Source organism: Mobula hypostoma, chromosome 14 (assembly GCF_963921235.1).
Source record: "Mobula hypostoma chromosome 14, sMobHyp1.1, whole genome shotgun sequence".
NCBI classification, from domain to species: Eukaryota; Metazoa; Chordata; class Chondrichthyes; order Myliobatiformes; family Myliobatidae; genus Mobula; species Mobula hypostoma.
The window spans coordinates 29,575,272-29,602,932 of record NC_086110.1 but is presented as its reverse complement, the minus strand read 5'-3'; positions in this window follow the sequence as shown (position 1 = coordinate 29,602,932).

Sequence of the window (27,661 nt, the reverse complement as noted above, 5' to 3'; positions counted from 1 at the left end):
TCTGAATTGTGTTTCTTTCTTGGTAATCTCTCTCTTCTCCCTTATTAGCATTTTGAATGTTTCTCCATTGTCTTCCGTTATCTCTCTCATTAGCATCATCCGTCTGGTAGCTCTGCCTGGCGTCACACATGACAGAACATTGCACTTCCGCTATTTCTGTTATTCCAATTCCGAGGCCTAGATTTTGTAGTTGTTGTTGGATGCCCTTAGTCTTCAAAACCTTCAGCAGCCTGAAAATATCGGTGCACACATTCCATAAAACACTTCTACCATGGAAGTCCTAAGCCCACAGCTGTTGGAGATTTAAAGCAAATTAAGAGTCTGAAGTTGAAGCCACCACAGAGCATAAAAGAGAGCAAAAACTTGGGCTGAGGGAAGATTTGCTCAGGATGTGAACTCCATCCATGACAGCGTGCAAGGACTCTTTCCACAGATTGTAAGGAAAATAAACAATTGTTAAAGACACAGATGGCAGATTTGTTACCAGCTTCTTAATTTAAAAGAAAACAACTTTCCTGTGGCTTAATAATTTAAGACTTATATTCGTTAGGGCATATTCTGGAGATAAGTAATATACCAAATATTAATTTCAACAGCAACCAGTCTTCAAATCTGACTATGGATTGTAGGAAAGGAAAGGTATGTCGCATCTGGAGTTTCTCTGGTTAGCAGATGATTTCCCTCCACGCCTCTCTGACGTAGTGGGGAACCACGTACGAGGCAAGTTACAGCAGTGGTAGATAGAATTTTAAGTGCAGCTTGGAACAATAATCTTCATGAAGCTTCATTTTAGAAGAAATTGCAGACCAGGAAACACTCAAATGGCTAAGATGTCTGCATATGCATGAATGCAATCAACACTCAATTGACTTGAGATTCTGAATATAACTCAGAGACCACAGTAACTAACGCTAATTTTGGGTGTGTTGGTGGGAAGATCAGGTATTTGAAAAAATCATGTAACTCAAAAGAAGCATTATGAAGGCATTGTAACCATATAAATTGTCCTTTTACCTTTGTTCTTTAACATATAAAAATGTGCTGCAATGTTTAAAAAACATTTAGACGGGTGCATGGATAGGAAATAATTAAGGTATATGGGACAAATGCAGGCGATTAGTTCAGGTAAATACCTTGATCAGCATGGATGAGTTGAGCTTATTTTATTGGGCTTATTTTATGCTGTATAATTTTATGGCTATAAAATAATGCAATTGACAAAGATTAAAGATTAGATTTATTTGTCACATGTGCATCAAAACATTGAAACTTGCGGTGAAATGCATTGTTTGCATCAAGGATGCCCTGGAGGCAGCCTACGAGTATCTCCATGCTTCTGACACCAACATAGCATGGCCACAACTTTCTAGTCCTAATTTGTACATCTTTGGAATGTGGGAGAAAACAAGAGCACCCTAGAGGAAACTCACATGGTCATGGGGAGAACATACAAACTCCATACAGACAGTGGTGGGAATTGAACTGTGATCTTACAGTTAGCGCTTTAAACCATTATCTTTATATCATTTTTCAAGATGGCGCTAAACGACAACTCCTTTGCTTGCATCTTCAGAAACAGCCCCATTTCCATCTTTAAAATCTCTATTTTTCCCTTTCAGGGTTCTTTTGAAGACCCCGACCTGGAGTTACATGTTGACTTTGGTTCTTTGCGGGAGTGGGACCCTCTCTTGGGTTGGCACGACTGGTCGTTATCCGACATGCCAAGGGCACAGCCCAAGAGTTCAGCTCGCCTTTGGAGGCCAGGGATCTTGGGGCTCTGGAGACAGGTGGATTGAAGGTCGGTGTCCCAGATCAGTGTGTCGTGGGAGCTGGAAGATTTTTGGCTGTGTGCCTGGAGACCTGAGATCTTTGGGCACAGAGCTCAGAAAAAGCGACACAATTGACTTTTAATATCATGAACCAGCAAGTTGTTTGTTATGTCTCCCCTCTCGCTATGAAATAGAGACACTATTAGGGAGAGAGAGAACCTGTGGTATCTCGAATACAAGGTGAACGCGTAGTCTTTGGAGTACTGCAAGTCTGTGTCTGTTGTTGCCTTTGCTGCACGCTTGAGTGCTGAGTGATGAGTGCCAAGGCTTTTTTTTGCCGGTGAGGGGAGGGGGATCATCGCTTGCTGCTGCTTACACGTGGGAGGGAGGGGAGATGGGGGATGACTTCGGGGTTCTAACATTTAACTGTCATTCATTCTTTGGGGCACTCCTCTGTTTTCGTAGATGGTTGTGAAGCAAAAGCATTTCAGGATGTATATTGTATACATTTCTCTGACATTAAATGTACCTTTGAAACCTTTTTCTTCTTTTATTTATCTCCTTTTCATCCGCCAGTGCTTGCAAAGTGCAGCGCCCAACGAGAACAAGAATAAATCAATGGAACAGTGTTCCAGGAACGACTTGTCCTCCATGTTTATCCACTGCACTTAAGTGTCATTATAGATTATTCAGAGAGTTAACATGGCACACCCTCAGAACTGTCTTAGGTAGTTTGATGAGTGACTAGGCAGAAAGTATGTGCACAGAGAGGCAACTGTGAACATTATATATCTGCAGAAAGGAAGCAGTGAACTATACGTAATAATCAAACAATGACCATGCATTAGGAGAATACCAGTATCAAACTACCAACGTGTGTTTGTCTTCAATTTTCCCAACCATTTGTCTCTTTTCTCTTCAGAATCATAATCAGGTTCAATAGCACTGGCATACCTGCATGTTGTGAATTGTTGTTTTGCAGCAGCAGTGCGTGGCAATACAGTGGATTCCGGTTAATTCCCAAAGAAACACAGTGATTCCCAGCTACTTTCTCAATTTGTTTTTGTTCTTTAAGAGTTGTCCAAATAAGCAGCTGCCCTGGTTAACAGATGAGCCCAATTAATTGGATTCTACTGTACATAATAGAAATAAACTGTAAATTACAATAAGCAATATATATTTTTAATTAAATTAAGTAGTGCAAAAAGAGAGCAAAAAAATTGAGTTAGTGTACACGGATTCATTGTCCATTCAGAAATCTGATAGCGGAGGGGAAAAAGCTGTTCCTGTGTTTTTGTTCTGGTTTCTATACCTCCTCCTTGTTGGTAGCAATGAGAAGAGGACATGTCCTTTGTGATGGAGATCCTTAAAGATGGATGCAGCCTTTTGAGGAATTGCCTTTTGAAGATGTCCTTGATTCTGGGGAAGCTAGTGTCCATGATGGAGATGGCTGACTTCACAACTTTCTTCAGTTTTTTTCCGATCCTGTGCGGATACCCCTCCGTACAAGATGATGATGCAACCAGGTAGAATGCTCTCCAGGGTACTCGTGTAGAAATTTGCAAGTGTCTTTGGTGACACAACAAGTTTCCTCAAACTTTTAATGAATAATAGCTGCTGTTGTGCCTTCTTTGTAATGGCACAATATGTTGGACCTGACCATAGATCATCGGAAATGTTGTCACCCAAGAACTTAAAACTGCTCATCCTTTCCATTGCTGATTTCTTGAAGAGGTCTGGTGTGTGCTCCCTCGACTTCCCCTTCCTGAAGTCCACTATCAATTCCTTGGTCTCATTGATGTTGAGCACGAGGCTGTTGTTAAGACACCACTCAACCAGCTGATCTACCTCATTCCTGTATGCCTCCTTATCACCATCTTGACAGCTGACTCCTAGGTAAAATTATGTACTGAGTAGTCACACTAACATGACACTGATTCTATTTAGTGAAATTCCCAGACTTGTACAATGCCTCCATGATGAGGGGATGAGCCGTGTTGCAGGGGTGTTAGGCTAGTGAATGGTATAATGCACAGGGTCAGCAGCTTCACTTGTGCAGTATCTGCTTCATTAGACTTTGGGAAGTAATGTGGTCTGCAATGCTCAACAGTGCTGCTCAAGCTTTTGAATAGAAAATATCTGAATTGTTTTGTCTTGCCAAATATGAATTTACAATTAATTATGTACAGAGATTGCAAATTGCAATCTGCAGTAGAAATTGAAAGGATTATAACTTCTACAGTCCCTTACAGTGCAGTGCCCATTGCGGCATGGACCTGTGGGTTAGTTCACTAAGTTTCCTTTGTCATGTGTGGCACTTTAATTGGCCCGTAGTACAAATGTATCATCTAGTGGTGACAGACTGGATGACTACACTGGGTAACTTGACGAGCTTGAAACTCACCAAACTTAACGCACCAGGTCTCATCTGCAGGTGGATCAAGACTTCCCCTCTGACAGAAGGCAGTATGTCAGACTAGGCCAGCATGTCCCAACATCCCACTCAGTCAGCACCGGTGTACCTCAGGGATCTGTTCTCCCGCCTCTCCTATTTTCTCTATACATCAATGATAGTGTTTCCAGTGATCCGTCAGTTGAACTGATAAAGATTGCAGATTGCAACTCTATCTTTTACCTCAGTCACTGCAATACTCCATTGTAAACATCTTAAACCATATTTTATAACGCTGCTTACATTGTAAATACATGCTGGCATTTATGCACATTTTGTTCCATATCTGTTCTTCTAAATCTTTATGTAATTCTTTTTTCTGTATAATTATTGAATGTTGTTGATTTTTGCATGTAGTGCCAACACACCACAGCAATTTCCTAATATGTGTAAATGGTGAAAAAGGTTGATCTTGGACTACTGCCCGACTTGCCCCTATGGTTGGTCCTTTTTCCACCTAAATGAGACGTTGATGCTAACTCATTTGGAAAATTCACAGAGACCTTTTTAAGAGCCGAAATGGGAATGGATCCCCAGAGTTAAAGATGCTGAGGGAAGTGGAAAATGATTACCAGTAACCCAGGAAACAAAAGTAACTTTGTGTAACCCTCAGCTTCCCTTCTGTCATCTGACAATGCCAACTGCACAGTCTACAATGGAGATCGACACTCAGTGAAAAATGAAGCTCACATGATAACATTGAAGATCCTAAACTTAAATAAGGCCAATTATTATAAAAATGAAGGCTGTTAATTAGCAATTTTTTTTTTAAACTGCAGATGATGGAAAGCCAATACTAAAACAGAATTTACTCAGACTAGTCTGTTAAGCAGCATCTATGGAAAAAAAAGAATAGGGTTAACAATTCAGGTTGAAAACATACTTTAAAATTTTTGGTGCAGTCAAACAGTATAAATGTGTTGGTAATGACTGGGAAAGGTTTGCAAGATAGTCTGCCCTTCCTTCCTCAAATGCACTGACTCATTTAGAAGCAGACACTTCTGCCTTAACTTGAAAAGCATTATGCAAAAACGAGATATAAAAATAGGCAGGTTTCAAGACATTGGTCTGGAGTGATGGTACAAAATAGGAAACTGCAACCAGCAGCCCTTTGACTCAATGCCCAATTTTCTTCTGCATTTTAACAACTTACTGCTGACCATTTTGACTTAGCAGCACAGTGAATTATACTCATGATAAATTTGCGATTCTATTCCTTCCTATCCCACTAGAATATCAGTTGATCGGAAGGGAGTTCAGCCACTTGTATCAACCTTGGTTGCAATGCAGCAAAAGATTTTCAAATTATTTTGCTTCCAGACAAAGGATGGAAAATCTGATTACAGTGTGCTACTTCCATCATTCTCAAGCAGAGTCAATACGTTTGAGCATGTCTCAGCATATTTTTGGCTTTTCAAGACTGGCAGCTGGAGATTATTTTGATCCCTGTGGATATTTGACAGTCTCTTAGTTCTGCTAATTAAGAATAGTGCATAACATCAAAAACACTGCCATATTAGAGTAATAGTTTTTAAAATACATGTATAAAGAAAACTTGCAACCTCTTTGTAGGTTCAAAAAAATTCAGATTAAATAACAAATCTGCCAGGTAGGGAATCTCTACGATGTATGAGAGTTATTCCATCCAACTGCCAGCAATTATTTAATGATTTGGAGTAATTCTGTTAAATTTTAAATGTGATTGAAAGGCAATCCTGTAAAGCTACAAAATAAGCAAATTAAAGAAATTGACAGGAGTGAAGGCATAATTAAATTATAATGACATGCACTCCGAGGAACAACTGACAGAGTCAATTTACAATTTCTCCAATCTGAAGGCAAAACTTGGTAACTGCCTATTGTCTCTTTGATTAATTACATCGAGTTTAGCCAGCACACTGTGGCTAGAAATAATACATTTTCTGTGCAGGAAAAAAGCAGCAGATTGGTCATATTTATGTTATGTAATTTCATGATACCAATTATCACTCAACCCAATGAAAGCAATATTTAAATACATTTACTTTATTTCAGCAGATTATTGCCAAAAGCAGCCTGCAGTTGACAAGAATTGGTATTAATGGACTTGAGACAATTGGACAATAATATTTGGCCCATCAAATTTTCTCTGCCATTCCATTATGGCTGATTTATTAACCCTCTCAACCCCATTTTCTGTCCTCTCCCAATAACCTTTAAAGCCCTGACTAATAGCTTAACTTTTGCTATTACAATAACCAGCTAATGCTGCTTGCCAATATTTAAGTGTAAACTACACAGGAAATGTAAATAAAAGGGAAAATGAGCAGAAAAAGGTCAATCAAAAGTTGCTAGGTAAGTTTCCCACTTCTTATTAGCTTAGCAAAAGAACATCTCAATATCAGTTTCAGCAAAGAAATACATTAAAACCATTATCCGCAAAGTAGTCACAAACTAAACCTAACAAAGAAATCTAAACGATAGATATGAAATGCTGAAGGAACTCAGCTGGCCCGGCAGCATCTATGGAGGGAAATGCACATTTTGCTCTATAGATTCTGCCTGATCCATTGAGTTCCTCCAGCATTTTGTATATGTTGATCCAGATTTCCAGCACCTGCAGGCTCTTGTGTCAATTAAATCTTTGTTATCATAAGTCCGACTATCCTTTTATTGCTGCTAATCATGATGGATATTCACTTCCTGGGCATGTGGCCCCCTTGCTCATTTATGCTAAGCTCACTTTCTAAACACAGCAGATGCCAATTGTAAGATTAAATAGTTCTAAATAAACTTTCAACTAATATTTCATCATTTAATTTCTGGCCATAAATGGGAGTCAGTCTCAGTTCTTAAACTGTAAATGGAAAGAAGTAATCAGCTTTAAGTTAAAAACAGAGCTTTGCAAACAAGATCTGTGATGCTTTATCTCTATCTGTAAGATGTAGCTCACTGCACCTGGTTTATTCTTTCTCAAGAGATGCTGTATACGACAATCAGTTGTTTAATTTGGCTTGTTTCAAAACAGACAAGCAGAATAAATTGCTTAGTGCAAAGAATCATCAAATATTCAGCTTCAGATTTAGATTTATCACATGTACATCAAAACATACAGTGAAATGCATAATTGAGACAGCTGCAAGTTTCACCACACATTCCAGCACCAACAGAGCATATTCCTCAGAACAACACAAGCAGCAGCAACAGCAACATAACAAATAAGACAGCAGCAAAACGAGCCCTTTTCCCATCCCTCACACCCTCCCATACACCCAGACAGGCCTCCCACCTCAGAACAGGCCACCTCTGAGGCTCCAGACCCTGTTCCTGGACTCTCAGACTCGGAGAATACTGAGCCTCATCTTAATAATAACGCCTGCCAGCTGGTTCTTTGCCAACTTGGGTGTTCACTTCATTAATGTTGGAACCCCAGAGGGATTGGCCCTGATGCCAGCATCTTGGTACCTTTAACACCAAAGTACAGGACATCCCTGACACACCATCAGGGGCTGGCTGTACATTGTCTTAACCAGTACTACACTGAAGAAAGACCACTGAGGTTTGGTGAGATACTTCCATAACTTGAAATGATCAGATCTATCCTTTGCTTGGCACTGCTACTCTAAGTCAACAATAACATCTCTGCCTAGAAGTTAAATATCAATTTTTACATTGAAAGGGTGGAATTGAGAAGGTTGCACAAAATACCTCAGTGAATGGTGTGTTGTTCTCTCTTCTTAAAACACATCTGTGTTGCAGGCAAACCTTCTGCGAAAACTGACAGAGTAACATGGACTGCTGGAACCAAGACCTTCTGAGCAGCAGTTTGACACCTGTGTATTCCACCATGGATTACTCAGCTACTGTATGGAGAGATGTTTGCCACACCAAGATAACAGATTTGCAAAAGGGTATGATTTTGTGCACTATTATTGGAATGGTGAAGTCAATTGTCACTGTCATACTCCTGACTCTGAAGATCGCTTCTCCAGTTAATGGAGAAGTAATCTCTATTGCTCACTCTGCCGACTGTATCGCTGCTCACTGGTGACATTTGACCCAGTGCAGAATTGAAGGATGCCAAAATTTCATCTCAAATCAAGACTCTAATGGATGTCTCACTGGAACACCAACAACGTAACAAGCAAAGACTTCTTCACCAATCCTAGTCCCCTGTACCTGTACTAGACCTTCAAACAATACATAAGCAGACACGAATAAGCCATGTACTGGGCAATGATGATATGACCATCTATTACACCAATGGAAATGTAAATCATATCTTTGTTGTGACTACAGCAAAAAAGATCAAACAATAAGACATATTGTTAAAGACTGCTTTCCCCAATTATTTCCAGAGCATGTGGCCAACATTAACACAGCCACACCAGATGCTATAGCCTTGTCGGAAGTCCCAGAGAGCAGTACATAAGTTGATACCACTGCCATCCAATAACAAGAATACAAATTTCTCTTCTTCTGAAAATTAACTATTGTAAAAGTAGAACTTCATTTCTTCCAGGCAAAAACAAATGGAACTTTGATGCTATGGTTAAATCTGAATCAGTATGTATCACCGATGATATTTGAATCCAAAATTAAGCAAAAGTCACTTGATACTTCTTTTCTTTTGTGTTTAATTTTCACTATTGTGTTTTAGATAGTTCAATTGTTCAGACATAAAGGCCAAACAATGATTCTGTGCCAACTAGTAGATGCATATTTCAATTGCATTTGATCTCAGACCCGAATATGCAGGTTATCTTTGGAACAGAGTAGAAAGTGTTCCCTCAGTCAAAATTACAGGGAAGGGTTATTCTGAACAAGTCAACAAGAAATAAACAGACTGCAGGTAATCAAGGGTAACAGTGTTTTGTTACTGGGAAAACTAAGATCCCTAACATTCAAAGTTCAAAGTCCAAAGTCCAAACATTAAATAAATGTTGGCAACGCACCACGCGTGCGCAGCTCTCCGGTGAAAAATGATGTCATATCTGTTAAATAGGGGCCGTGGACAATTTCTGATTTGATGGAGATAGACGTGAAAGCACAGAGGAACATCTGGAGAAATTTCTGAAACGCCCATCCACTGCTGTTGTTACTGTGTGGTCGGGAATCTTTCGGAGGATAGGCCTCAAAATCCCCGGCCTTGCCTACTTTTGGCGACCGAGAAAGAGGTTGAATCGCTCGGATAGAGATGGCGCTCAGTACTCGGTGTCAGAGAGCTGATCAGAGCTCAAAGTTTTCAGATGACTCAGTCGGATTGTGGTCAGCATGGCAGGGAGAGTTTTTCTTCCCTCTCCCGTCTGCGTGAGATGTGGGGCATTTGAGAAACTTTGAACTTTACTATGCTCACGGACTTCTTCATCAAGTTATGGTATTGTGCACTGTTGTAACTTTATGTATAATTATGTGGTTTTGTCAGTTTTTTCAGTCTTGGTTTGTCCTGTGTTTTTGTGATATCACATCGGAGGAAATAATGCATCATTTCTTAATGCATGCATTACTAAATGACAATAAAAGGGGACTATGTGTTTTCATAATCTAAAAAAAAGATAAATTTATTTTCAAAGTATGATATTACCATATACTTCCCCAAGATTCATTTTCTTGCAGGCATTTACTGGAAAAAAAGAAATACAATTGAATTTTATGAAAAAAGCAAATATGACATATTTGGCATATGGATGATGGAAATGGCCATGTAGGAAGGAAAGGCTAGATTGATCTTAGAGTTGGATGGCACAATATCATGGGGCAAAGTGTCTGTACGGTGCTATTATGTTCTATGTTCTAAAAAGACAAAGACTGACAAACACTAATGCGCAAAAGAGGAGCAGCTATTCAAATAAAAATAATATTGAGAACAGGAGTTGTAGAAAGTCCTTGAAAATGTGTATTGGGTCATAAAATCTGTTCAGAGTAGTGGTGAGTGGAATTACCTCTGCCAGTTCAGGAGCCTAATTTTTGTAGGGCAATGACCGTTCCTGAACCTGGTGGTATGGGACCTAAGTTTTCTCTACCTCCTGCCCAATGGTAGAGGCAAGAAGAGAGCATGGCACTGGAGGGTGGGCATCTTTGATGATGGATGCTGCTTCTTTGTGGCAGCACTCCATGTAAATGTGCTCAGTGGCAGGAAGGGCTTTGCTTGTGATGGACTGGGCTGTATCCATCACTTTCTGTAGACTTTTCTGTTCCTGTGCTTTGGTGTTTTCATACTAGGCTGCAATACAAACAGTCAGGATACCCTCCACTGTGTATCACAGAAGTTTGTCAAAGTTTTTGGTGACATGATGAATCTATGCAAACTTCTAAGAAAATAAAGGTGCTGTCGTGCCCTATTTGTGACGACGTTTATGTACTGATCCCACGACAGATCCTCTGATACGTTGGCGCCAATGTATTTAAAGCCACTGACCCTTTCCACCTCCGTTCCCCTAATGAGAACTGGTCTATGCACCTTCTTCCTCCAGTACATGATAAACAGCCTTTGGTCTTGCTGATATTAAGTGAAAGGTTGTTGTTGAGGTACTTATTTTTTTTTCTAAATTATTCTATTACCCAGCTGGAGGTGCAATGGGATCAGCACCAGACTCCGGAGCGAAGGTTCCCGAGTTCGAATCCAAGTCGGGCCACCCCCAAGCACGCTTTCCATCCATGCCGGGTTGAGTGTCGAGCTAGCCACTTGGCCACATAAAAAATACAAGGGTCAAGTCAGGAACGTTCATAACGTGACCCGGTTAATCCTGACACCACGTGCCAGCCAAGAATGGCTGTCTGTCTGGTGCGACACGCTTAAAAAAAATTTCCATTACCACCATCCTCATTAGCAAGAACCTATAGGCATTCTGGGAGTTTCTGTGAGACAGCAGGTACAGTATACCAGATTATTATTTTAAAGCCTGCCAATATGCTACAAAGAAATATCATTATATGGTATTCCTCTCAAGCAGGAATTAATGCTGGCATACCTAAATCCAGAGTTTAATCTGTGAACACGAAACATCCTTTGTAACACTACATAAGATCATATTTGGGAGCTTTTGTTTGCGGCAGCACATCTGACAACAAGAGCACCATTATATGGTATACATATACAGCACACATACACTCCTCTCTTCTGATGCAATAGATTTCACTGGTATTTCCAACTTCTAATTACCTATCTGGGTAGAATATTTTCCCCCCTCAATTTTTTGCTAAGTATTCCTCCAGGATTGGTTGGATTTCATCATAAATAAGTCATAATTTGCCATTCACTAGCTAGTATCCACAAGTAATTATGGAAGTTGTGATAAGGCGAGGGTTAAAGACAACATCCGGGTGAGGATGATGGCAGTGGTGTGTAGTCAAACCCAGACGAGGGAGACCTTTGAAGTGAGACCGCCAGAGCCAACCCTGCCCATTGCCGACAGATGGGCGGGGTGTGGGGGGGGGGGTGTTAGCTGCAGCACTGTGTACTCAAGCCAGACGAGTGAGGCATCTGTACTGAGACTTTCTTAAACATAGCATCCTTTACACAGTAGGGGGTGCTGGAGAGAGACAAGATAGGACTAAGGGAAGTATGTGAGATACACTCAACAACTAAGGCACAATTGCTTTACTAACTTCAAAATATGATCAATTGACTGCTTAACATTTCGATTGACTTTTAAATCCTCTATTGTGAATAGTGATTGATCTTGCAAGTAAGGAATTCAAACATATATGATTTGCTAAATGGTCGATATCTGTAACTGACGAACCAATTCTGTATAAGAATAGCAGTTTTCTGTCCTGGCTACAGAACAGTGTGGGTGACAGGAACCACACTGTTCTCCTTACGCAACAAGTAAAATAAGAATGTGTTTGAGCCGTAAGAGTGCATGTGTTCTGCGCCCAGTTATTGTAGTTATTTTATTTTGTTATTGCTGTCAACACAAGCATAAATTCTCATGACACCATTGCAGTTCTCTTATAACCGCAGGACATTTAACAAGTGTGGCAGATTGTTATATACCAGCATCTCCAAGTTATTTCTTGAAACAGATGGATATTTGAAGGGAGCTAATATATGTTCTCCCTTGCAAATGCAGCTGAAATTTCAATATTTATCTTTTTATCTTAAATAATATTTTATATGACACCTTATTTTGTAGTGTAAACAGATGTGAAGATTGTTTACCTTCGCACTGGCATTTTCAGTTCAATGATTTATTTAACTTAAAGATAATGAATCCATTCAGCCTATTTCCAGATGTTGTTTCCATATTCTCCAAAAAGCTTAAAAAAGACTGATTTTGAGGAAATGTTTGATTTTTCTCTTTTGTTCCACTCCTTCAACTAGTGCAATTATTGATAATGTGAACAAATAAAGCATTCTTCTCAAGATCAGAGCTAAACAATTTTCAAGTAAACGTTCAATTATATATCAGGACTGTAGCGTCCTTCCAGTTATGATTGTTATCAAAAAATTTAGGATGTTCAAGTAATCAATCTTAAAAGCACCTATTATTTTTTTATCATCTTCTCACTGAAAGAGAAACAGATAATGTATAAGATAGCACAGGTGACATGTATCTGAAAATGTCTGAGAAGCATGCCCAAAGGGCCAAAGTTCAAGAGAAATAAAACAAATAAGACTTATTCTGATTCAAATATGCCAAAAGAGCAAGCTATCCAATTCATCAAAACTGAAGCTGTTTCAGCCTCTGCTGCCATTTCATAGACATATCACAGTTCTTACTTTAAAACTTGTAAAATATTAAAATACTTGTCAAAACTGGTGCTTTATACTTCTTAGTTTACTCTCTGGGATAATAATCAGTGGTGAATTGCTACTTAATTATATAACACTTCCTGGATATCTGAGCTACCCAATGACTTACCAGTATGGATGCAGTAAAAGTCAAGGGAAGTTCAGCGTCGAACACAGTCATTTTGCTGTCAACGGCAAAGTACTAACCACCTTTGAATCTTTTCCACCATCCTTCCAGGTCATGCATTCAAGAAAATGGACATGAACAAGAGCAATCTTGATTCCTTACAATTTCGGATCACTGCACTTGCATTGCCAATGCCGATGTCCTGAATATTGACTCCACTACTGGACTGCACATGATCGCTTGGGCTTCCACCATACCATTACAGCATATATAGTACAGACCCAATACAGCTCAAGGCCAAAAGACACAGCGGCAGGATTAGGCCATTCACCTATCGAGTCTGCTCTTCCATTCCATCAGCTGATCCAATACTGTACTGTTTATATACTGTAACCAGCACTAGACTAGCTCACATACTAATCACTCATCCCTCAATATGCAAAGTTGACAGATCAGGACATCAATCCTCATGCAATGTCAACTTGACACCAATAAGGCCAAACTCAGTCTTGCTAATGCAATAAATGACAGTGGTTTCTGCTGGAAGGAAGCCATCCATTGCACTATTGATAAAGATCAGCATTGCCTTGTTGCTGTTTAGTTGAAGGAATGCTGATTGGATTGACCTGTGAATAGGCTGCTTCTCTCTGCCAGTTTGCTGCTGCTGTTTCTAATGAAGCAGTTTCTCCTGTGAGTGTGGAATGAGAGCAACAAATTGTGCACTGGCAACGTGGCTGACAAGGCAGGATAGCAGACAATCTGTGGAAGCTGCGAGGTGGATTTGTACGAAACCGCAAATAGCAGGAAGCATGAGTGCGTGGTGGATGCTATTAAGGTTACAAGTGAACCCTGATTTACAGATATTGATGATAGGTAAATGCAGGACTTGGATACATCCGAGGCCATTGGTACTTTTGTGGATGGTGGCATTTGAAGGTACATTCCCTAACACTGACCGCACGTGCGAGGTCTTTGAAGCATCTGCTGCAGTACACCTAACTTTATAGGGCTGCACATCTCACATTAAACTCAACAATGAACTTCTCCCAATCCTCCTTAATGGATGTCATATGGGTATCCTGACCGCTGCTGAGGAGTAATTCTTTCCCCTCTGGCACAAGTACCAATGCTACTGTCAAAATTCCGGGTGGTGACTCTCCCTACTGTTCTTTCATCTGTTGCATAAAGGCACAAAGACAACTGAATGACTTTTACCATTTTTACCAAAGACAATGCTCCTCCAGCTTAGCTTGAACAAGTCTGATGATACCACATAGAGAATCAGTGGGTTGCAAAACTCACAGTAATCAGCATGCAATTGAAAATTGTGTGTACCAAGTTGAACAGACATGGGTTAATTGTGCATCATAATCCCAGCATATGTTATCCAGATCTATCCAATTTAGTTCCCATTGTCTATGGAATAAAGCACTGTACAACCTTCTCCAGCTATTTGAAGCATGTTTCTGCAGATTAATAATGATTAGATAATTTGGTGTCTCGTAAAATTTCATGAGCCTCATTATCTCAACATGTCTCGTGAAAGAAAAATTCTTGAAATGCTTTAAATATTCTGTTTAAACCAACATGTTTGTAAAACTGTACAATCTGATCTCTTTTGGTATTATTGAAATAAAGATGCAAGCACAATGTACCAAATAAAACAGAACTACAAGAGACAAGCAAATTCATTAATAAACACATAGCCTGTCAGACTAGGGCTCAGAAAATCTCATATAACTGTAAATAAAGGGCTAACAAGGATTAGTGGGTAAACTCACCACAGACCATTCACTGCATGTGTGCAGACAAGACAGGAAAGCACCTTTATTTCATACTGGTTAATAATTAAAGCAATTTGCTAATCATCAATTATATCTTCAAGGTGCATTAATTATCATTATACAACAACAGGATCGTTGTTGCCACTGATAGGTGAGATCAGAACTAGGGGACATAGCCTCAAGATTCGGTAGAGTAGATTTAGGACAGAGATAAAGGGTCTTGGCCTGAAACGTCAACAGTACCTCTTCCTATAGATGCTGCCTGGCCTGCTGCATTCCACCAGCATTTTGTGTGTGTTGAGAGATGAAGAGGAACTGGTTTTCCCAAAGAGTGGTGAACCTGTGGAATTCTCTGCCCAATGAAGCAGCCGAGGTACCTCAGTAAATACAAACCAATATTTATGACATGGTTGGGTAGATTTTTGCATAGCAGGGGTATTAAGGGTTATGGGGAAAAGGCAGGTAGGTGGAGATGAGTCCGTGGCCAGATCAGCCAAGACCTTATTGAATGGCGGAGCAGGCACGATGGGCCAGATGGCCTACTCCTGCTCCTATTTCTTATGTTCTTATCACAAAAACACCAAATAAGGTGATTAAGAAGAATACCATTTCAAGTTTTAAACATCTATGCTTATCCTCCCTATACTTCCACAGTTTCTGGAAAGATCATATTCAGATTCAGGTTTACTATCGTCGGCATGTGACGTGAAATTTGTTAACTTAGCAGCAGCAGTTCAATGCAATACTTAGCATAGAAGAAAAAAAATGATAAATAAATAAGTAAATCTTATTCAATATACTTTATATAGTACATGTATATTGAATAGATATAAAATCATGCAAAAAAACAGAAATGCTACCTATTAAAAAAAGTGAGGTAGTGTCCAACGGTTCAATGTCCATTTAGGAATCGGATGGCAGAGGGGAAGAAGCTGTTCCTGAATCACTGAGTGTGTGCCTTCAGGCTTCTGTACCTCCTACGTGATGATAACAGTGAGAAAGGGCATGCCCTGGGTGCTGGAGGTCCTTAATAATGGATGCTCCCTTTCTGAGACACCGCTCCTTGAAGATGTCCTGGGTACTTTGTAGGCTAGTACCCAAGGTGGAGCTGACTAGATTTACAACCTTCTGCAGCTTCTTTTGGTCCTGTCCAGTAGCCCCTCCATACCAGACAGTGGTGCAGCCTGTCAGAATGCTCTCCATGGTACAACTATAGAAGTTTTTGAGTGTATTTGTTGACATATCAAATCTCTTCAACCTCCTAATAAAGTATAGCCGCTGTCTTGCCTTCTTTATAACTGCATCGATATGTTGAGACCAGGTTAGATTCTCAGAGATCTTGACACCCAGGAATTTGAAACTGCTCAATCTCTTCACTTCTGATCCCTCTGTGAAGATTGGTTTGTGTTCCTTCGTCTTACCCTTCCAAAAGTACACAATCAGCTGTTTAGTTTTACTGATGGTAAGTGCCAGGAAGTTGCTGTGACACCACTCCACTTGTTGGCATATCTCACTTCAGGATCCTGAAGAAATACTGGATTAAGGTCATCCACAAACCAGCAAAGAAGCTCAAGTCACAGCTTATGCTGGTCAAAGATGACCTGGGACTTGGGACAGCTGGTGTTTACAGGATTCCCTGTGAATACAGAGCAGCATATATCGGCTAGGTGGGACATACAATGGAAATCCACATCAAGAAGCACAGGCGGTTATCCAATTTGGGTTCCCAGAAAATCGGCGGGAGCAGGATACTGCATTCACAATGGCTATAAGATTGACTTTGACATCACAGAACTACTGTTCCACACCAATGGCTTTTAGAGCCTTCTGGTAAAGGAAACCATTGAAATAAAACTAGAGGTAAAGACTTTTATCAAAGACAAAGGTCTCACTCTAAGTAAGAACTGGAATTTGATTGTAAACATAGTAGGACTGCGGAAACCTGATTGGATGAGGACTAACCAATCAGGAGGGACGGATGACATGCGTATAGATACTACAGTACTAGACATTCCTCAGCATCATCCCTGATGAAGATGGCAGAGTTTGTCATTGAAACATCAGTTACAATCGATACCTATATCCAGCTGGAACCCCGAGAAGAGTTTATTCATCATATACACCAGGAGAGCACTAGAATCCTTTTAGCTACTTTATATACACCAGTTCCTGATACCAAATCTGCTCTGCAAAACTGCAACAAATCAGTTAGCAGGGTCAGTGAACCTATGTCAACATCCTCGCCCAAGCTAACTTCTACGGCATCAAGGTTTTAATCATGCAGACCCAGCTCTGATGAGGTGAGCTGCTTTCCACATGCCCAGCACCAAGCTTCCTAAACAACACTTCACTTCAGAGACAAAGATTCCCGAATGGACAGAGAAAGCATATAAAGAATTTTCTCAAACTCTCCTTGAAAGTTATAATTCCTTCACTGACTTATATGAATCCCTCTCCCACAATTGCCTGCAATGAAGAAACAGCACTGAGAATAGATTAAACTCCACATCTCTATAATTTAACACACACTTTACAAGAAGTGCGCAACATTACAAGCCATCTGTCTGACTCCCACATGTTTCCTGTCCTACCAATGGAAGAGTTTGGACGTCCTACTTTGACCCCATCAGTGACCTCATAAACCACAAAACTGGAGTGAAAGCAAGTCATCCTCAAAGAGGACTGACAGGAATTCACTATTCATAAACCAGTTCATTTAGAAAAGAGCTAGCAGAGAAGGTGGTAGATGCAGAAACAATTAGAGTATTTAAAAAGCATTTGGACACACGCCTGATATGTAAAACTAGTCCTATTTGCCTGATGCAGCCAAATGCTACTAGTATTGGTGGGCAGCACAGGTGAAGGGGACCTTTTCTGTGCCTTAAAATTCTATGATTATATGAAGCCAATGATTGACTTATTTCATGAACCCAAAACATCAATAATTAATTTCACCCCACAGATGCAGCCCAACCTGCTGACTTCCTCTAAAGGATTGTTCCTCCAGATCTCATCATTCACCGTCTCTTGTGCTTCTGTGATTGTATCGTTCTCTGAAAATTCTGGAAGTACTCAGCAGGTCATGCAGCATCTGTGGAAAGAACAACCAAATTGATGTTTGAAGCCTTCAATCATTTCTGAAGAAGGTTCTCTGACCTGAAGCATTTTCCACATATACTGTGCAACCTGCTGAGTGCTTCCAGAATTTTCTGTTTCTACTTCAGGTTTCCAGCACCCTCAATATAGTTGCTCATTACATTTAGGCTGGACTTGGATACAACTCACAGGTCTACAGCTCACAGTGTGCAGGAAGTAAAATAAAGAACAACATGGGGACCAAAACACAGCAGAGCATGTAAGGACCCATCTTCCTTTACCCCGAAATTGCTGGCTGGTTGTCTTTCTAGTATAGCCCTCTCCGCAGTTACCTATTGGAAACCATGCTTCCAGAACTTCAATACAGCTGAATTTCCCAGGATGGACAGTCAACTACATTCACAGAACAATGTTAAGTGGTTTACAAACTATCAAGTCTATCTGAGAGAAAGGAGGTGCTGCGTATTTACATTTGTATCACAAAGGATTTTTTAAAAATGAAAAAAGTTATAAAATTTTAAACTTAATGTATTTTACCATATGATAAAATAAACTCAATGTCTTTTGTGTTCATAGCATCCAATATTTCCCTGCAATAACAAGGATATAAAATAACTAATCATTTACTACAAATTAATCCCAGAGGCATTTTAACCTGGATGAGCACGAGTGCTTGGGTTTGAGTGCACGGAATGTTAAGAGCTCAAAAAATATATTCTGCTCCAGAACACAAGCTTTACAACATACTGGAGACTGAGCCTAGTACACCCATTTACTACAATGTTACATGTTTGACATCTTATGTGGTGTGTCAAGAGTGAATCAATCTTTGTATCCCATGCTGAACAATTCACGTGCAGCCTTTTAGAATTGCAGTAGAATTTCTACCCAATAATTTCAAACATGTTAACTTCTAAACTACCATCAGCAGACATCTTAAGAAATAAAATTTGGGTGTGTTCACCCACTAAATGGTAATTTGGCCAACAGTCTGCTCCCATCCAATTTTGCTTACTTCAAATTCTGATGTGAGAATATTCTACAATCTTCCTGCAATCATAAGAAATTAAAACATTCTCCAAATGACAGCCATGCAATGAATATGGAGAAGTTATATAGCCAACACTTCTTTACACTTGACAAGATGTAAGGTCTTAAAAATTTAATTACCAAGATGGGTAATATGAAATACCTTGAACATGATTCGCAATTATAAACTTTCTCAATAAATATAAATTGCAATGTGTGGATAGTCCATGGATAGCCAAATCTGAATCAGCTAAGTTCCAAGCAGCATAAAGGTGGGCAAAGCAGAATTTACAAGAACTGTGGAGAAATAGCTTATAACAGCAAAATAAAATCTGAAAAAATCTCACCAATGGGAATTGACAATAGACAGTTTGGTAGCATTGCTATTGTAGGCTAAAATAGATTTACTTAGAAAATCAATTGCATAATTCTGTTTTTCTTTTCAGTGTTACAGCATTGAAAAAATGATCCTTTATTTTCAAGAGGGTAATATAATAATGAGATCATTTCCAGAGAATTGACATGGCATTTCAGGCTATAAGTGTCTCTTGTCTTCCTGATGCCAAGGCAGTAAACTTTCCTTCTGGACCATTGTGCTAGTTCTCAAGTTCTTCCTTATTTTACCCCGCCCACAGTAAGCTATTGACCTGTGAGTTATTGAGTTAATTATAGAAGTTACCGAACTAATCCAAAAAGTAATAAGGGAAGATCAAAACTATTGCAGATGTTGAAATAAAACAGAAAATGCTAGAAATAATCAGCAGATCAAGCCAGCAAACCAGTGCTGGGTTCCTTCAACACATCACTGCAACGTCAGGTGAGGAAAGAACGATGAAAGAAATGGGCCAACAGGGAATATTGAAAGGGCTCTGGGCAACTATAGCCAGGTGAATAAAAATACCATTCTGAAGGGAAAGCATAAAGGCCTTCAAACTAATTTTATTTATAATTTTATCCAAGAATCTTTAATGCAAAATAAAGCTTTCTCCTCCTTAATCAAGCTGTAGTTTTATACTGTATTATAAATTGTTTGTTTTCCAGAAGGCGAGGACAAGATATTTTAAAAGTAATCCGTTGCCAAAGGTAGCCAGTGATGGATAATCATTCAATCCTTGAGAACCACTCATTCTTAAAATAATATATTCACAATGAAGAAGAATATTAAAATTTTGAATGCAGCCCTATTGTTTTTCTGAGTGATACAGAGTCACACTGATAAAATTCAAATCTATTTTTAAGTCAAAAGTTGTGTTACCAGCAAGATATTTTAACTAATTGTTTTTTTTTCAGATTTGCAGTACAGGCTTTCCCTACATTACAAATACCTGACTTATAGATATCTCACATATGAGCAAGCTCCCATAAAATGATTTACTTCAAAATCCCAGCGTACATGCGAATGTTTGCACCTTCAAACAGCAAAATTAGTTCCCTCTCTCTCATGGCTTTTAGTAATTGTTCTTTCTGCTCAGTCATGTGTGCTTTTGATACTAGTGGAGCACTGATTACCACATGGATTTTAGTGTATTTTTCAACTTACAGACAATATTGACACAGGCATCTGTACAAATGGACCTTATTCATTATAACGGGATGGTCTGTACTTACAGAACCTATATAAAGCATTTACACCCCTTGAAAGTTTTCATGTTTTATTGTTTTACAACATTGAATCACAGTGGATTTAATTTGGTTTTTTGACACTGATCAACAGAAAAGACTCTTTCATGTTGAAGTGAAAATAAATTTCTACAAATTGGTCTAAGTTTATTAAATTATTAAAAACAAAATAATTAATTCCATAATTACTCACCCTCTTCAAGTCAGCATTTAGTAGATGCATCTTTGGCAGCAAATACAGCCTTCAGTCTGTGTGGATAGGTCTCTATCAGCTTTGCACATCTGGACTCTGCAATTTTTTCCCCCATTCTTCTTTACAAAACTGCTCAAACTCTATTGCATGGGGAATGTGAGCAAGCTGTCCTTTTTAAGTCCAGCCACAAATTCTCAATTGGATTGAGGTCTGGTCTCTGACTTGGCCACTCCAGGACATTAACTTCTCTGTTTTTAAGCTATTCCTGTGCAGCTTTGGTTTTATGCTTGGGGTCATTGTCTTACGAGAAAACATTCTTCCCCCAAGTCGCAGTTCTCTTGCAGACTGCATCAGATTTTCCTCCAGGAATTCCCTGTATTTTGCTGCATTCATTTTACCCTCGACCTTCACAAGCCTTCCAAGCCCTGCTGCAGTGAAGCATCCCCACAGCATGATGCAGCCACCACCATGTTTCATGATAGGGATGGTGTGTTTTTGATCATGTGTAGTGTTTGACTTATGTCAAACATAGCGTTTAGTCCGATAGCCAAAATACTCAATTTTGGTTTCATCAGACCATAGAACCTTCTTCCAGCTGACTTCAGAGTCTCCCACTTGCCTTCTGCCAAACTCTAGCTGAGATTTCTTGTGAGTTTTTTTTTCAACAGTAGCTTTCTCTTTGCCACTCTCCCATAAAGATGTGACTGGTGAAGAACCCAGGCAACAGTTGTTGTATGCACAGTCTCTCCCATCTCAACCACTGAAGCTTGTAACTCCTCCAGAGTTATCATAGGTGTCTTGGTGGCATCCCTCCTATTCTCCTTCTCAGTTTTTGAGGACGGCCTGCTATAGGCAGATCTACAGCTGTAAAATATTCTTGACTTAACTACTCCAAGGGATATTCAGTGACTTGGAAATTTTCTTGTATCCATCTCCTGACATGTGCTTTTCAATAACCTTTTCACAGAGTTGTTTGGAGTGTTCTTTTGGCTTCATGGTGTAGTTTTTGCCAGGATACTGACTCACCAGCAGTTGAACCTTCCAGATACAGGTTTATTTTTACTACAATCAGTTGAAGCACCTTGATTGCACACAGGTCTCCAAAGACAGATCTTCATTAACTAATTAAGTGACTTCTAAAACTAATTGGCTGCACCAGTGATGATTTGGTGTGTCATATTAAAGGGATGAATACTTGTGCAAACAATTATTTTGTGTCTTATATTTGTAATTAATTTAGATCACTTTGTAGAGATCTGTTTTCACTTTGACATGAAAGAGTCTTTTGATTAGTGTCAAAAAAGCCAAATTAAATCTATTGCGATTCAATGTTGTAAAACATTAAAACATAAAAACTTCCAAGGGAGGGTGAATACTTTTTATAGTATAGGCATTGTACATTTTTTTTATTTTCAAAGACTATGATTTGCTATATTGTTGAAGTAATAATTTAGATATGACAACTGCATGAGTCACAACCCCAATGAAATACGGAGTGTTCCTATTTGTGAAGAAAACAAAAAAAATGTTATCTGAATTGCAATGTTAATATAGTGCATCAAGAGAAATAATGAGTGAATAATCAAAGCATTTGAGATACGGTATTGTAAGTGAGAAATTTTGCAAAATTATTAAACTGATCAGAAATGCAGTGTTAAAACCATTAAATAATAATTTGTAGATTTAATTTAAGAATTTCAAAATAGATGTAACAAGATAAGACAAAGGTAAGTTCATTAGGAAAAGAACAGCCTGAGATATTCCATGTCTCTCTGCTAGCAGGTTGGTTTAATTTGCAAAGTGATACAGAATCTAAATAGGCAAAACTGCACTACACAAAATTAACACACCATTAAGTGCATAATTCTCTAGTGTGATGCTGAAAGCTCTGTATAATGAAGAAGTCAGCTTTTAATTGTAACCACAAACAGTTTTGTCCAATTAAATGGTGTAGTTTATAGCGCAAGTAGATTTGTTATTCACAGATGTCTAATCCATTTCAGTAATTGCATGGTTCTTGGCCAGACTAGCCCCCAAGAGACCCATGAGATACTTATTTGGATAACTAGGCGAACAACAAAGCAAGTACAGAAATGAAAGAGAAAAACGTCTTGCACACTCTTTGAACTGTGTAATACGTATCTATAAATATCACAAATGATTGCATCTATTTTTATTTTTTATATATTACATTGGAAAACAGCTTTAGTACTACAGGTTGAGTACTCCTTTTCAGAAATTCCAAAATGTGAAAACCTCCAAAATCTGAATTCTTTTTTTGTGCGCTGACATGACATCACAAATGGAAAATTCCACAAGCTGCTGGAAAGGTTCTCAGGTCTCTATGCACTGCACACAGTTTTGAGAAGTGACTTCGTAATGAACAGAAGTTAATAAAAAATAGAAAATCACTGCAAAAAGTGAAAAATTAAGATCTCAATTGTGTCTCATCAGCGTCAGAGCGAACATGTCGGCTCTGCCACATCTGCTAAGATGGCGTCAGTGAACAATGAGTCCTCAGGTGACATCTTCCAGATAGTCAATTATTACAGCTTTTCTACGTCTTCCACTTATTCTCTTTATCTTAATTTTGTTTTGAAAACTGTTGGAGCATGTGACTTACAGTCTGCAGTTTGATCCAGTAAGCTAGTGCTCTGATGTCCCCGAGAAAACTCCAGAAGAGAAATGCCAGCATGAGCTACCACAAGGAGAAGCTCAGAGACGAGACCACATTTCTTGCCGATTAAAGTGTTGAAGAAGACTGAAACATAGAAGCAAATGTTCAAATGTGGAGGGGTGCGAGTGATTCCTGGAGAGGCTGCTGGTACATGTTGCTTTCCTTGGTGAGGCTGCTGGTTGGTGTAGTTTTCCTCAGAGAGGCTGCTGGTTTGAATCTCTGGCCTTGGAGGGACTGCTGGTCCAAGTCTCTTCCCTCAGAGAGGTTGTTGGCTTGAGTCACTGCCCTTGGAGTCCCAATGCTCTTGGAGATGATATTGAAATTCTGAGATTTATCGATTGGACTGTAGTTCATATGAACTGTAGTTTATATTGGCCTCGTTTAGTTCTTTTTTTTTGTATTCTCACCCATTCCTCCTCATTGAGGTTTGGAGGGCTGGGGGATTGGGTGATCTTTTAGTTTTTGTGCAAGGGAGGGGTTGAGGGTTTTTGGGGCTTGTGAGCTTTTGTTTGATTGATAACTTTCTTTCAACTACTTAGGTGGTTTTCTGTATTCTATTGCTATCTGGAGAAGACAAATTTCAGAGATCTATTCCACAGGCATACTTTGATAATGAAATGAACCTTTGAACCTTTGATATGCCACTTAATAGTATGCTGATCATGAAACATGTAAAGATCTATCACAACAAACTGAAAATTAAAGGTAATTGTGAATATTCATCTGGCTGGTTACAGAAGCTTAAGAAAAGGCTCAGCAATAATTTTTTAAGCGTTTGTGATCTCGATAACCTAGCTCAAGAACAAGTCTATGATGCTGATTATTTTTATACCAAACATAATAACATTAAATTATTAAAGTATCGGTGATGAAAATCTAGCACCACAACAAGCCCACAAGGCTGATTGTTTTTATACTTTATATAAAAGCTAAAAACAAGTAAATACAGTGTACTGTAGCCTTTTGATCAAAACACAGCATCGTAGGTGGAGACTGAAAGCCTGACATTGTTTGTTGTTGGTGAGCAGCTGACTCAGGTATTTTCCTGATGTTGCTGCACTGCTTTTGTTACTCTGCACACATTATACTTCCATTAGAAGACCATAAGACATAGGAACAGAATTAGGCCATCTGGCCCACTGAGTCTGCCCCACCATTCAATCATGGCTGATCTGTTTTTTCTCTCCTCCTCAACCCCAGTCCTGGCCTTCTCCCCATAACCTTTGATGCCATGCCCAATCAAAAACCTATCAACCTCTGTCTTAAATACACCCAGCAACCTGGTCTCCACAGTTGCATGTGGCAATGAATTCCACAAATTCACCATTCTTTGGCTAAAAAAATTTCTCCACATCGCTGTTTTGAAAGGTCATCCCTCTATCCTGAGGCTGTGCCCTCTTGTCCTAGACTCTCCCACCACGGGTAACATCCTTTCCACATCTACTCTGTCTAGGCCTTTCAACATTCAAAAGGTTTCAATGAGATCTCCCCCTCGTCCTTCTGAATTCCAGCGAGTACAGACCCAGAGCCATCAAACGTTCCTTGTACAATAACCCTTTCATTCCTGGAATCATCCTTGTAAACCTCCTCTGGACCCTCTCCAATGCCAGCACATCTTTTCTAAGAAAAGGGGCCCAAAACTGTTCACAATACTCAAGGTGAGGCCTCAGCAATGCCTTATAAAGCCTCAGCATCACATCCTTGCTCTGTATTCTAGATCTCTTGAGATGAATGCTAACATGGCATTTGACTTCCTCACCACTGATGCAACCCGCAAGTTAACCTTCAGGGGTGTTCTGCATAAGGACTTCCAAGTCCCTCTGCATCTCAGATTTCTGGATTTTCTCCCCATTTAGAAAACAGTCCTCACATTTATTTCTACTACCAAAGTGCCTGACCATACATTTTCCAACAATGTATTTCATTTGCCATTTTCTTGCCCGTTCTCCTAATTTGTCTAAGCCTTTCTGCATCCTACCTGTTTTCTCAACACTACCTGCCCCTCCACCAATCTTCGTATCATCTGCAAACTTGGCAACAAAGCCATCTATTTCATCATCTAAATCATTCATATGCAGCATAAAAAGAAGCGGTCCCAACACTGACCCTTGTGGCACATCACTAGTCACGGGCAGCCAACCAGAAAAGGATCCTTTTATTCCCTCTCACTGCCTCCTACCAATCGGCCAATGCTCTAATCATGTTAGTAACCTTCCTGTAATACCATGGGCCCTTAACTTGGTACACAGCCTCCTGTGTGGCACTTTGTCAAAAGCCTTCTGAAAGTCCAAACATACAACATCCACTGCATCTCCATTATCTATCCTACTTGTAATCTCCCCAAAGAACTCCAACAGGTTCATCAGGCAGGATTTTCCCTGAAGAAAAACCATGCTGACTTTGTCCTATCTTATCCTGTGTCACCAAGTACTCCATCACCTCATCTTTAACATCCTTAAGTAGATTTAAAAGTGCGGGGAGGAGAGAGAGAAATTCAAGATGATAGGTGAAACCTAAGAGGAGGAGGGATGAAGGAAAGAGCTTGGAAGTTGATAGGTGAAAGAGACAGAAGGCCATGGAAGAAAGAAAAGAAGCACCAGAGGGTGTCAATGGGCAGGCAAGGAGATAAGGTGACAGAGGGAAAAGGGATGGGGAATGGTGAAGGGGGGCATTACCGGAAGTTCAATAAATTGATGTTCATGCTATCAGATTGGAGGCTACCCAAATGGAATATGAGGTATTGTTCCTCCAACCTAAGTGTGGCCTCATCACGACACTGGGGGAGGACATGTATAGTCGTATTGGAATTGGAATGGGAATTGGAATTAAAATGGGTGGCCACTGGGAGATCCCGCTTTTCTCTGGTACGTAGAGCATAGGTGCTCGGCAAAGTGGTCTCCCAATCTACGTCAGGTCTCACCGACATACAGGAGGTTACACCAGGAGCACTGGACATAATATATGACCCCAACAGACTCACAGGTGAAGCGTCACCTCACCTAGAAGGACTGTTTAGGTCCATGAATGGTGGTCAAAGAGGAGATTGAGGGGCAGGTGTAGCACATGTTCAGCTTGCAAGTGTAAGTGCCAGGATAGGGGTAAGTGGAGAGGGACGAACGGACAAGGGATTCACGTCAGGAGCGATCTCTGTGGAAAGCAGGAAGAGGGGAGGGAAGGATGTACTTGGTGGTGGGATCCTGTTGGAGATGGTGAACGTTTTGGAGAATTATGTGCTGGAAGCAGAGGCTGGTGGGGTGGTAGGTGAGTACAAGAGGAACCCTATTTCTGGTAGGGTGCCAGGAGAATGGGGTAAGAGCAGACATGCATGAAATGGAAAAGATGCAGTTGAATTTAAGACAAAGATTGCTTATCAGTTGCACATAAATTCAGAGTCAGAAATTATGGCAATCCCAAGCTATCTTATTATACACCCCAAAATCAAAAAAAATCCAAAATCCAAAACACTCCCAGCCCCAAGGATTTTGGATAAGGAGTACTCAACCTGTATTAGAATTGTTTTCCCCACCTCAAATTTGAATTGAAGTATTCTGCTCATTGATGGAAAATCTTTCCTGCTTGTGTTGAGAAGTTACTGCTTATGATTTGTTTCTATAAATGCAAAAGGAATCAATGTCTTCAAGTGATATGCATTAGTGGAAGAATTAAACAGAGTGATAAGGTATGCAACCCATAATTGTGCATATTCATGAGGCTTTGCTGCTAAACTACGAGACTGTGTCATGATCATTTTTAATTGCTCTATCTCCACAAATGCTACATGTTTATTTTTTTAATTTGGAGATACAATACTGTAGTAGGTTCTTCCAACCCAACGAGCCGATGTTACACCATTGCAACCAATTAATCTACTAACCTGCATGTCTTTGGAAGGTGGGAGGAAACCAGAATACTCAGAGGAAACCTATGAGTTCATGGGGAGAACTTCAAGCTCCTTAAGGACAGCAGTGGGAAATGAACCTGTGTTTTGTCACTGTAATAGCATTACACTAGCTGCTAGGCTAGTGTGTCACCCCTAATACAATTAAAAATGATCAAATCTCCCAGGACTATTTTATTCATTTGAGAAGCTTGTATATTTAACTAGATAGTGGAAAGAGTAAGATCCATGTGTTCAATATTACAGCAAGCGCTGTTGTACTCTGAAAGGGTTTGAATTTTGGACAACATCCTAAAATTA